At 35.4% G+C, this 10,250-nt stretch overlaps 1 pseudogene; it reads right to left on the bottom strand.

Annotated features, from left to right (window-relative positions):
• Positions 1 to 376: 376 nt before the first annotated feature.
• LOC132165826 (myosin-6-like) overlaps positions 377 to 10,250 on the bottom strand; it is a 54,930-nt pseudogene continuing 45,056 nt past the window's right edge.

Raw genomic sequence — 10,250 nt, 5'->3', positions numbered from 1 at the left:
CAAAACTCTCACTCAACAGTTGTATGGTGCCAAGGACCCTCAGGTCAATGCTGCTAGTTGCCACCATTTCACTCATCAACACCATGACATTAGGAGAAGGTTGATACTTGATAGAGAAATGTTACAGGCCAGGGTCAGGAAAGTAGAGATAGTGATGAAGATTGCGTGGAGTATGCATAGGTAATTCCATGCTAGAATGATAGCTTTTGCTTGTTATCTATAAGCAACCTTCCACTACCATATGCATTACATTTTTATTGTAATCAATTATTTGAAATAATCTCCATTTATTTTAAGTACAATTTGAACAAAAAAAAAAAAAAAAAAAAACCAATTATTTGGAGGTTTTAGTCACATTGTCTTCCAATATATGCTAGACAAATTGTACAATTTAAATGCTAAAAGAAATTAACAAGAGAATAATTTCACTGTGGGGGCGTGGAAATAGTGTAAAAAAAGGGGCAAGGGATTTGCATCCACCAATACAATGACCAGAGAATCTGAATGCACTGCTCAAGAAGTTGATGTTCTCAAGAATTGGAAGGCTGTATTACCAAGAAGTTCATCTGCTGGTTTGACATCAGAGAAATCCTTCTCATGCAGAGAAGTAGAGAGTTCGTCAACCGAGAAAAGTATGCTGCATTGAGAAGCATGGATTAGCTGATATTTTTTTATTTTTTACTTTTATATATATATTTAAAATCTTTTAGGCATAGCTATTTTGTTGTTAAAGGAAGCATGCGCTATAATGGTCATAGTAATGGCATCCTTTGTATTAAAATAGTGAAGTGATCATAGATGAGTGAATGTCTAAAAGAAAAAAACAAAAGACAACAAGAGTAAATAAATAAACATAAGATGATTGGCTTTCTGAGGGAAATGGACGTCTTGTGAAGTATTCTTTCTTAGAAAAAAAATCACTTTCCTTCCTTTAATATGATGTGAAGTATGAACAACTATTTCTAGTAAAATATTGAAGTTATCAAGCTCCAGACACAACTCATGGAAGTTTCTGGAGCCACTCATGGATCAGCTGTTACTAGAGTCCCACAGAGCACATGTAATAAGATAAGAAATTCTCACCTGGAATCGTCATCTAACAAGAGGGAATTGCTCACAGCATTGTTTGAGTCCTCCATTATAAGTTCCTTCATGCTGGAAAGGACCTGTTGAAAAAAAGAGAGATGTGATGCTAAGAAACAAATTCACTTAACAAGATTAAGAATCACTAACATTACAGAGGATATTCTTACAAACAAACTTACATCTGGAGACACATTTTGAGTATTATTGTCATACCAGTAGAGAGTACTTAATCTATACAGCTGCTGAACACTTAGGATCTGAAAAAACCAAGCCATGATGTCAGACAGAGAGATGGGAGTCTTTATTTTCCCCTTTTGCAGTTGACAGGTAAAACATCATAGATCCATTTCTTAAAGGAACTGGACATGACAATTCCCACCATCTGGTGATAAGACGAGCAAAATGAACCATTGTTGGTTTGTTTATTCTAATGTCTAAATTCTTCATTTGAGCAGAATGGAAGGAAGATTGGACTAGTTCAGACAATCCACTAGATATTTGGTCTAAAGATCACTCATGTGTGCTCTCCACGTGAAAGGAGGTGGAGAGCAGTTCAGACAACTACCCAACGTGTATTATATTTGAGCCCCGTGAAAGATATGTGAGTTAGGTCCTTACTGCCCATGGCCTTCCTGCTGTAAATCAGTGGTCTTAAGTCACATGCCAAAAAGAGAGAGAAATAGAGACTTACTGGGCAGACATTGGTGATTTCATCGTAGGACATTCTATATTTTTGATCTATGACCTACAGATAAAAATCAGTGAAAGTCAAGTGAGCAATACAGCACTAGAGCTGTTATTACTTGAGAAAAAAAAAAGTGAAGGACAATGAAAACATCTACTTGAAGTTGTCAAAGAATTTCTTAATTATGGTAATATCCCAAATAGAACCACCATAGTTGTATAAGATATCTTTGTACGTGATGAATATATTAAAAGACGCAAAAAGAGGTCTAAACCATGTACACAAGGAGTGTTATAAAAAGGTCTGGGTCTAGAATTCTTTATTTTGTACACAGATTATCTCTGACCAAAAGAAGTATAGTGTTTTAAGTTCGACGGTACAAATTCCATCAAATTTTCAAATTAATACTGATATTTGGCATAAGCATCAATTTAAGACACTAGAAGAGAGTCAATATAGATATTATTTCCCCTGGTACTGCAGTGACCAAAATATCATATCTAATCATCAAGCACTCAGATGAACATACTAATAAAGCAATTAAGCGAAATTCAATACATCATAAGTTTAACAATTATTAAGGAAACGATCCATGGAGTAACCCATCGACTTCATTATTAAAGGGCATTTTAACACGAAATCAAATTAACATACCAAGAACCCAACTGCCTGTCTTATGTGTTTAAGTTCATCCCATGAGGAGCCTGCATACTGCAACCCAAGGAAATCGAGCCATGAAACAAGGGAAAATCATGTATGCATACGGCAAACAAAGTGTTCCATAGGTATGATGGAGACACAGCCTACATGAAACACACCGATATTAAATTAATAAGTTCGCCTAAAAAAAAAGCTCACCTGTTCTTTCGTTTGGCAGTACCATAGCTCCAACTCAGCTAACCCAGCTTTCAAATATTTGGCATTGCTGAATGTACAACACCCACGGCGCAGAAGAAGGCTGGAAATAAAATATTCCAATATACTAAACCTTGTAGCTCACATCAATGACAATAAAACAACTGATTACCTATTAAAGAGTTGTAAGTTGATATATGAGGAAGTTTGAATGAAGATCTTGTGAACAAGAATTGGAGGCACCTGAAAACCCAACTATAATAATTTACTTGCATTTAAACAAAGAAAATAGAGTTTGGCATACTCAAATTTCGTGAATTTAAAATCTAGAAATGCATTTTCATACAAAAGTTTCTTTCAGTGTATTGAGGAGAATGTTGAGGCTTTCAATAATGCTCTGCCAATGAGTAGTTGGAGAATCTTTCCCAAAGGACTGCCCAGATCTTAGTCCCTTTGTTTTTCTTGGCACCTATATATCCACAATACAGGTTATATACACGGAACAGATTAAAACTTCCTAAAGCCAACATTTTTATGAGGCAATTAATCAACTTTATACAGGGAAAAAGGTATCATGGCCAACAGAAGTTCAGCGACCCCCATGTTGGTAGGATAACCACATGATTGAGTCAAATAGAGTTGATAAATGAAGTTAAAAGTACCTTCATACATAAGGAAAGCAAAGATGCCAACTCCTTCTTCAAGTTGTCTCGAATGGTTCCATATATCTTCTCCACATGGGCTTTGAGCTGCTGCTTGAAAAGCAAAGCTGGGTATTTAGCCTCTACTTGGCATACTGCAGCAGGTGAAGCAACAGGAAGATTGGGCAAAAAAGAGGATGAGCGAAAACCCTGGAATCAAGTTACATCGTCATATTCCATTGATGAAGAAAAGGAGTTGATAATTAAGTTATAATTTTGCATCACAAAAGAAAAGACAGATTAAACAGAATCCAATACCGTGGTCATACTCCCCAAGAGAACTATTGGAGGGCGTGGTTTTCGATGTGGAGTTGCACTACTCACACTTGCACCTTTCAGATTTCTTTGCAGAAAGATTAATAAAGTAGATGTATTTGATAACCAATAAGACATGTGATGATTGTTATCTTGATCCTGACATTAAGAAACGATTTACAAATATAGACTTGCAATATTAGGAAGGAGCACACCAAACCCAATATGAACCAATCAAATAACCGATGGAAGACACAAAAACAGATAACATATACATGCAAATGTATCAGTGGCTCAAAAATGAGAGATAAGAGTAAAATTAGCAGAACACGAATCTCTTAAATTGAATTTCAACAATAAAAAGAACAGAAGATATCAAAAAAAAAGTGCAGCTACCAATTCTTCTACACTAGTGATGATCTGGATAAATCACTAAAAACAATGCCCCATTACATCAAAGTTGGGGAAGGCAGGAGACAAGAAACTGACTGCAGATTCCTGGTCAATTTTCAAAAAGTTTCAATGTATAACTTTAAGTGGTCTACATTCCAAACTTAAGCATTTTATTAGTTTATGAATGAAGATTGCATAGTAATGCCTAGTCTAAAGTCAGTAGGAAATAAAAATAGTTATTGGTATAAAGATATCATCTACTAAACAATGGAACAGAAAAGAAACCACAAATGAGGAGTCTAATACTTCGTAGAAATCCCAGCCGCTAACTCAAGAAGATTGAAAAAGCACCATGGTTATAGCAACTGGAAGCAGTAAATAAATCCTCTATAGGAGGTGAAGGCAGCATAAAATTGAATTAATTACGAGAAAATCGTCAAAGATTGACAAACTCATGCAACAATACAAACACTAACATGTGGAACTCAGATGCCAATAATTCTTTCACTGAGGGCATGCACTACTTTTTTCTTCGACAATAGTTAACCCTCAGATGCATTATTCTTTTGAACGTCCATGCAAGCAATTGGATGCTTAAGGTGTGTTATATATGAAAAAAAAAAAGGTGTTATCTATGAACTTGTGTGAAATATTGTGTAATTTCCTAAGAGTACGAGGAGTGGTATGTAAACCTTCTAGAGTGGTATTTAAATAAATAAAGAAGGAAGATAGGGCTATGGTGATTGAACAACTCCATTTCATTTTCATAAATTTCCCATTTCAGCTTCATAGATTTCATGTCAAAGTGGACAGAAAAATCATTTTTTGATAAGTTTCACATTAATGCCCCTACTCAAGTTACAGGCTCACGTTACTAAGCCCGGCAAAAATCATATAGAAAACATCTACAAACAAAGTAAATCCAGTTACCTCGATGGCAGAGCCAATCATCTGGATGAGACGATCAAATACACTAGTCCTTTCGGCTTCAAAAGATTTCCAGTGGAGAAGACACTTGTAGATTGTAAATGCCGCAACAGGCGTCCCATGGCTGAACCCAATGTTTTTCGTAACACAGCTAATAAGTGCATCAACATTCTCCTATGCAAACGCAAATTTGAAAATATCAAAATTAGTCAACCTACACTCTGAAAAAAAAAGGGATGGGCAGATGAAGAAGATCAAGGAGTTTTTAAGCATATACATGTTGAGATTCAACGAGGGATCTCCTGAAATTGCTACACACACAGACAGATATCTCTTTTACAGTTGTTAGCAAGGCTTGCTCCCGAAGAAGTTTGTTTTCAGATTCAAGCCTACAAATGAAAATAAAAACAAGCACGATGAAAATATTCACAGGACCAATATGCGCACTAGACACAAAATTTTTCACTTTGTTCAATATGTAATATAGATGTATATCCAAATCTATGTCCAATGTTACAAAGAAAGCTAGATCACGACAACCACCTCCGAATGACAGTCTTTAGCTGAACTATTTCCTCCAAAGCTTGCTTCAACAACCTCTGTTGGCTAATTTTGCTTGCCTCATATTTTTTCTCCGTTTCATCAATTTTCATTTCCATTGAACTAACCGTGACCTGGAAAATATCTCAAGAAAGTAATAAAGAAGAAGACGAAACGCAAAAGTACATAGGCAGCATCCTTCAGCAAAATGCAGATCCTACACTTTCAGCCACCTTACCATGAGCATTTCTTTTTCACTAGTAAGCCTTTCTACTGTCCTTTTTGCAGCCTCACGTTCCTTCTCAAACATTGCTTTACTTTCCTTAAGCTGAAGCTCCTTCTCTTGCAAAGCAGACTCTAGTTTTTTGATTTCTTGTGTTTTAGGTTCTTCCATGTCAGCCTACAAATATTGGACATATTAGGAAAAATAAAATATGAGAAACACAATAAAGCTCACAGAGAACCATGGTACAACACAGAGTACTCCGTCAACACCTTCTGTGAATGGTGCGACCTAGATGACACCAACCCATTGGACCAGTCGCACAGCCGCAGAGATGTGGGTGTGAGACAGTGCACCCAACCCCAGGGAAAAATTCAGGACCCAGGAAAAAAAAAAAAAAAAAAAAGAGCCCAGAAAGCTCTGATACCAGTTGAAGAGAAGAATGAAAATTTAGGAGAAGTTTCATTCAATGATGCCCACTCCATATGTTTACATGGGTTTAAATAGGGAGAGAAAACAAATTTATTACGGAAAGACAATATTAGGAGATTACAACAGAAATAAATAAGATAAAATAAGGGAAAATAATAAAATTGGAACTAGAATAAAATCAGTAGTTTTCATCTTCAACATAAGCCTCTGCAGTTCTTTTCGAGCAACTCTTCCGCTCCCTGGACACTGTGCCGTGCTTGCTGCTTTCTTTATCTTCCTATAATGTAGCCGTGCCAAGTACTTGCGACACTGGCTCTGCAGTACAGAACCAAAAGTATTCCTAGTTTGCGAGGGGGAAATAATATATGAAACTGAAAGAATTTCAGTTACACAGAGCAAAACAGCCAAGGTATGACAATTGTGTGAACAGCTCTTTCAGAGATGTTTAAAGTCATAGCATGAGGTTGATATTTCAAGAAAACATTTCAAATTTGAACAAAAAGAATAAATAAAAAATATGCTTAAGAACCTTTTAAAACCAGCGATCCATTTTGTTAAAAAAATATATCACCTGAAGAATAATTGCAGATCTAGTCTGCCTTCTGAAGCGTAGCTCAATACGAGCAGCCATTCCATGCATTCCTGTCTGAATAGAAACAGCAAAGGAATGCAATTCTTTGTAAGCTTTACTAGCAAGATACATCTTCAAGTCTCTCTGGATCATCAGAGAAAAAGCTTCTCTTCGCATGCCCTCGTAAATTTGCCGAGTAAGTTGTCCTGTAATCAGCATAGACAAAAGCTAACGAGAAGTATGTACAAGTCTCAATCTCTCAGCAGATAAGAGTACAAATTATAACCTAAAATATCAGGATGTCCAAAGACATCGATCAAGAACAAAATTTAAATACCTCTGCATGCAGCTTGAATTTGTATAACAGACTGAAGGAGCAAGACAAAACTTTTATGGGCCAAATAAGAACGGACTTTACTCTGAATAATAATGCTAGCTGATCTTCCTAAGAGGGCATCTAGTTTTTCCATCTGACCAGCCTTGAGGAAAACTTTTGTTTTACCAATCTGTAACAACAATCAGGATCATAAGATCACAAAAGCAATCCACAAACAAATGTATAGCGCATGTGATGAATCGGCATAAGAATCTCACTAGAAATAAAAAAACAAGCATTTTTTTTTTATTCTTTTCTTTTCTAGGATGAACAAACGGCAACCTTCCACATTCCTCAGACTCACAAGATAAAAGAGGACACATGACAAAAGGAAGATATATATATTAAGGAAAATTTATTTGGTCATCCATGCTAAATCAGATTGTTGTTGGATTTTCTTCTTCCTGGAAATCCTTTAAGTTTGCTAACCCATAGATTGTAGTGCAAGCCTTTTTCTTGTCCCTCTGTTGTGAGGAATCTCCTATACTCTTTTGATTCTCCCAATTCTTTCTCACATAGTTCTATATTAAAAAGAAACACAAAAAATTAGTGTATGTTGGAAAATATCAGAAATGGTCTATTACTCACGTGATCCAGGAAAAGCATCAGCATTATACTTTTGCAATTTTCTTGTGACAAGCAAAACTATCGGGCATAGACTATAATGATGTTAATGCGTCTGTTCTCCAAAACTTATGAGTTATGACCATATTAAATTAGGAGAAAATGTACAGCTAGTTAGAGAAATAGAATTATGATAGAATTTCATTCTGTGAAGAATATCTGATGATCATCAAATAATTACCTGATAGCCTTCAAGTCCCACCTTCTCTAGAAGCCTCTTGCAAGCAATGCCCTCATCAGAACTGATACTATATTATTATAGAAATATGTCAACACATTTAATGGTTAGGCAAAACATCTGACAGCAAAAGAAAAACAATCAAAATACCTCCCATCCTTAACTTCAGGTGCAAGGAGGCCAAATCTGTCTACAAATTCAGCAAAGGGTTTTCTACTGGGAAATCCAGCACAACCTATCCTAATTGCCTCCATGACTCCCTGAAATGAGACACATAAAATATACATAAACTCGAATAAAATGCAGTAAACTTTAATTACCACACCAACAAAATTCAGAAATCAATACCAAAAACTTACCCCACAACGTAGTTGTTGGACAACATTTTTATTCCCAAAGACCAATGGATTAAGATGATTATAGGGTTTTATACAATGAATGTAATGCGGCTCAGTCGAGCTGAGAGTTCCAAGCAACGCTTGCAATTGTTTCTGCATAAAGTAAAAAAGAGTATTTCACAACCTATCAATCAGAAGAAAGAAGCTGATTTTTTTTGCACATAAACGAAGAGGAAAACTATCAAACCTTAAACAGTGAACCAATTGAAGAGGCCTTTGATATGGATGAATCCTCAGCTGAAGGCAGAAATAAACCCGCCACAAAGGAGCATCTGGAAGCACTCAAGAGCGCCTGATGTTCAGCAACAACATGGTCTTTGTTCTTGTCCAGGAACAGTTTTGTTTGATAAGTGACCTGAAAATCATATCAAAGTTTTCAGTGCATGTATTTTTTATAATTACTTCTTGCTTCTTAGGTCTGAATTCAATGACCAACACACTTATCAAAAAAAAAAAAAAATCTATGACCTAAACATCACTACAAAGAACAATGCATACAAGCACACTTACGTAGCCAGTGTAATGGCAAATTGTGAAGTCACTACCCAATAATTTTGGCGCGCTGAAGCGTTTATGGTTTTTGAATATTTTATATAGCTCTTGGGCAAATGTTTCATGTGTTGTTTTCGGAAGCATACTGCAGAACACACAACTCAGCTATCTCACAACCAAACAGTGTATTCAATGAAACTTTTATGATGTGATATAGAGCAATTAAAGCAATATACTACATAGTGCATACTTACCAAGCTTGGTCCAGAAGAGCAATAATGCCACCCGGATTCTGAAAATCCATTAATGAACATATAAAAAATCAAAAGTACAAGACATGAATAAAATGAAAACTAAAGACAGACAGCAGCACAGAGAGAGAGAGAGAGAGAGAGAGAGAGAGAGAGAGTCAAATTTTAAATCTACACCCCATGACCACAATGATTTCATCGTTAAGTTAATTTGTTTAACTTAAATCAGCACGTAAAGCTAGTTTTATTTCTTTCTTTTTTTTCTTTTTTTTTTTTTTTTCTCTTTTTTGTTTTCATAAAGTATTAATTCATAAGAAAAGTTCAAAAGGGGCACAACCCTAGTACGTGGGAGCATACAAGAGAAACACCAACACCTAAAGAGAGTTATGCTTTATGGAACAAAATCCAATAGAAAGCTAAGCAAAACACTATGCATGTTAGACACACAAACCTTTTCAATGAGATCAATAATATCTTGATTATCAACAAAATCAATGCAACTCCAATCAATTTCTTCTTTTGTATATTCTTCTTGCTCCATTTTGAAAAATTGCTGCCAACAAGATATATGTATATACATTTGTGCATTACAAACATATTCAATACATATAGCATGAACAATTGCGAAGAACAAAGAAAATACAGAAATTCTTCACAGAAAACCTGATTGAAATGTCGCTGAAGCTTCTCGTTTGCGAGATTGATGCATAGTTGCTCAAAACTGCCAAAAAAAAAAAAACTATGCATGAGATAAAAAGTACAACAACATCTAAAGCAACACTCATAAATCCAGCTTCAACAAAAATTCCATATATGCAAGTTTATTAAGGAAATTAATGCAGGAAGTATTTTGATAGCTATACTTCCTACAATACATTAATTTTAGATCAATTTGACATTCTTCTTAGTCGAAAAGTAAATAACTCACAATTTGCACAATAATAAGACTAAAATATATGCAAGTTTTCCTTTTTCTGTCATCTAAAGAACCACACATTCACAAAACATCAGGACTGGACAATAAGCACCAAAAAGAAACTTCTGCTGCGCCTCTATTGCTAGCGATTCCTGGAAGTTAGAACAAATTCACAGAAGAAGATTTGAAATCATAATTATTAACAAGCAGAATACATGCCGTATGGGCAGAAGTAGACACTAGAATGTTCAACTAGACAAGAGGAAATTGCTCTTTTAAAGCTCCAATGACATTTAGAATTTACTGAAACTAATCTATATATGTCAACGTAAAAAGATAAGGCATAC

Source organism: Corylus avellana, chromosome ca11, assembly GCF_901000735.1.
Source record: "Corylus avellana chromosome ca11, CavTom2PMs-1.0".
Lineage (NCBI taxonomy): Eukaryota > Viridiplantae > Streptophyta > Magnoliopsida > Fagales > Betulaceae > Corylus > Corylus avellana.
Note: the sequence above shows the minus strand (reverse complement) of the source record. Positions and strands in the feature narration are given on the sequence as shown.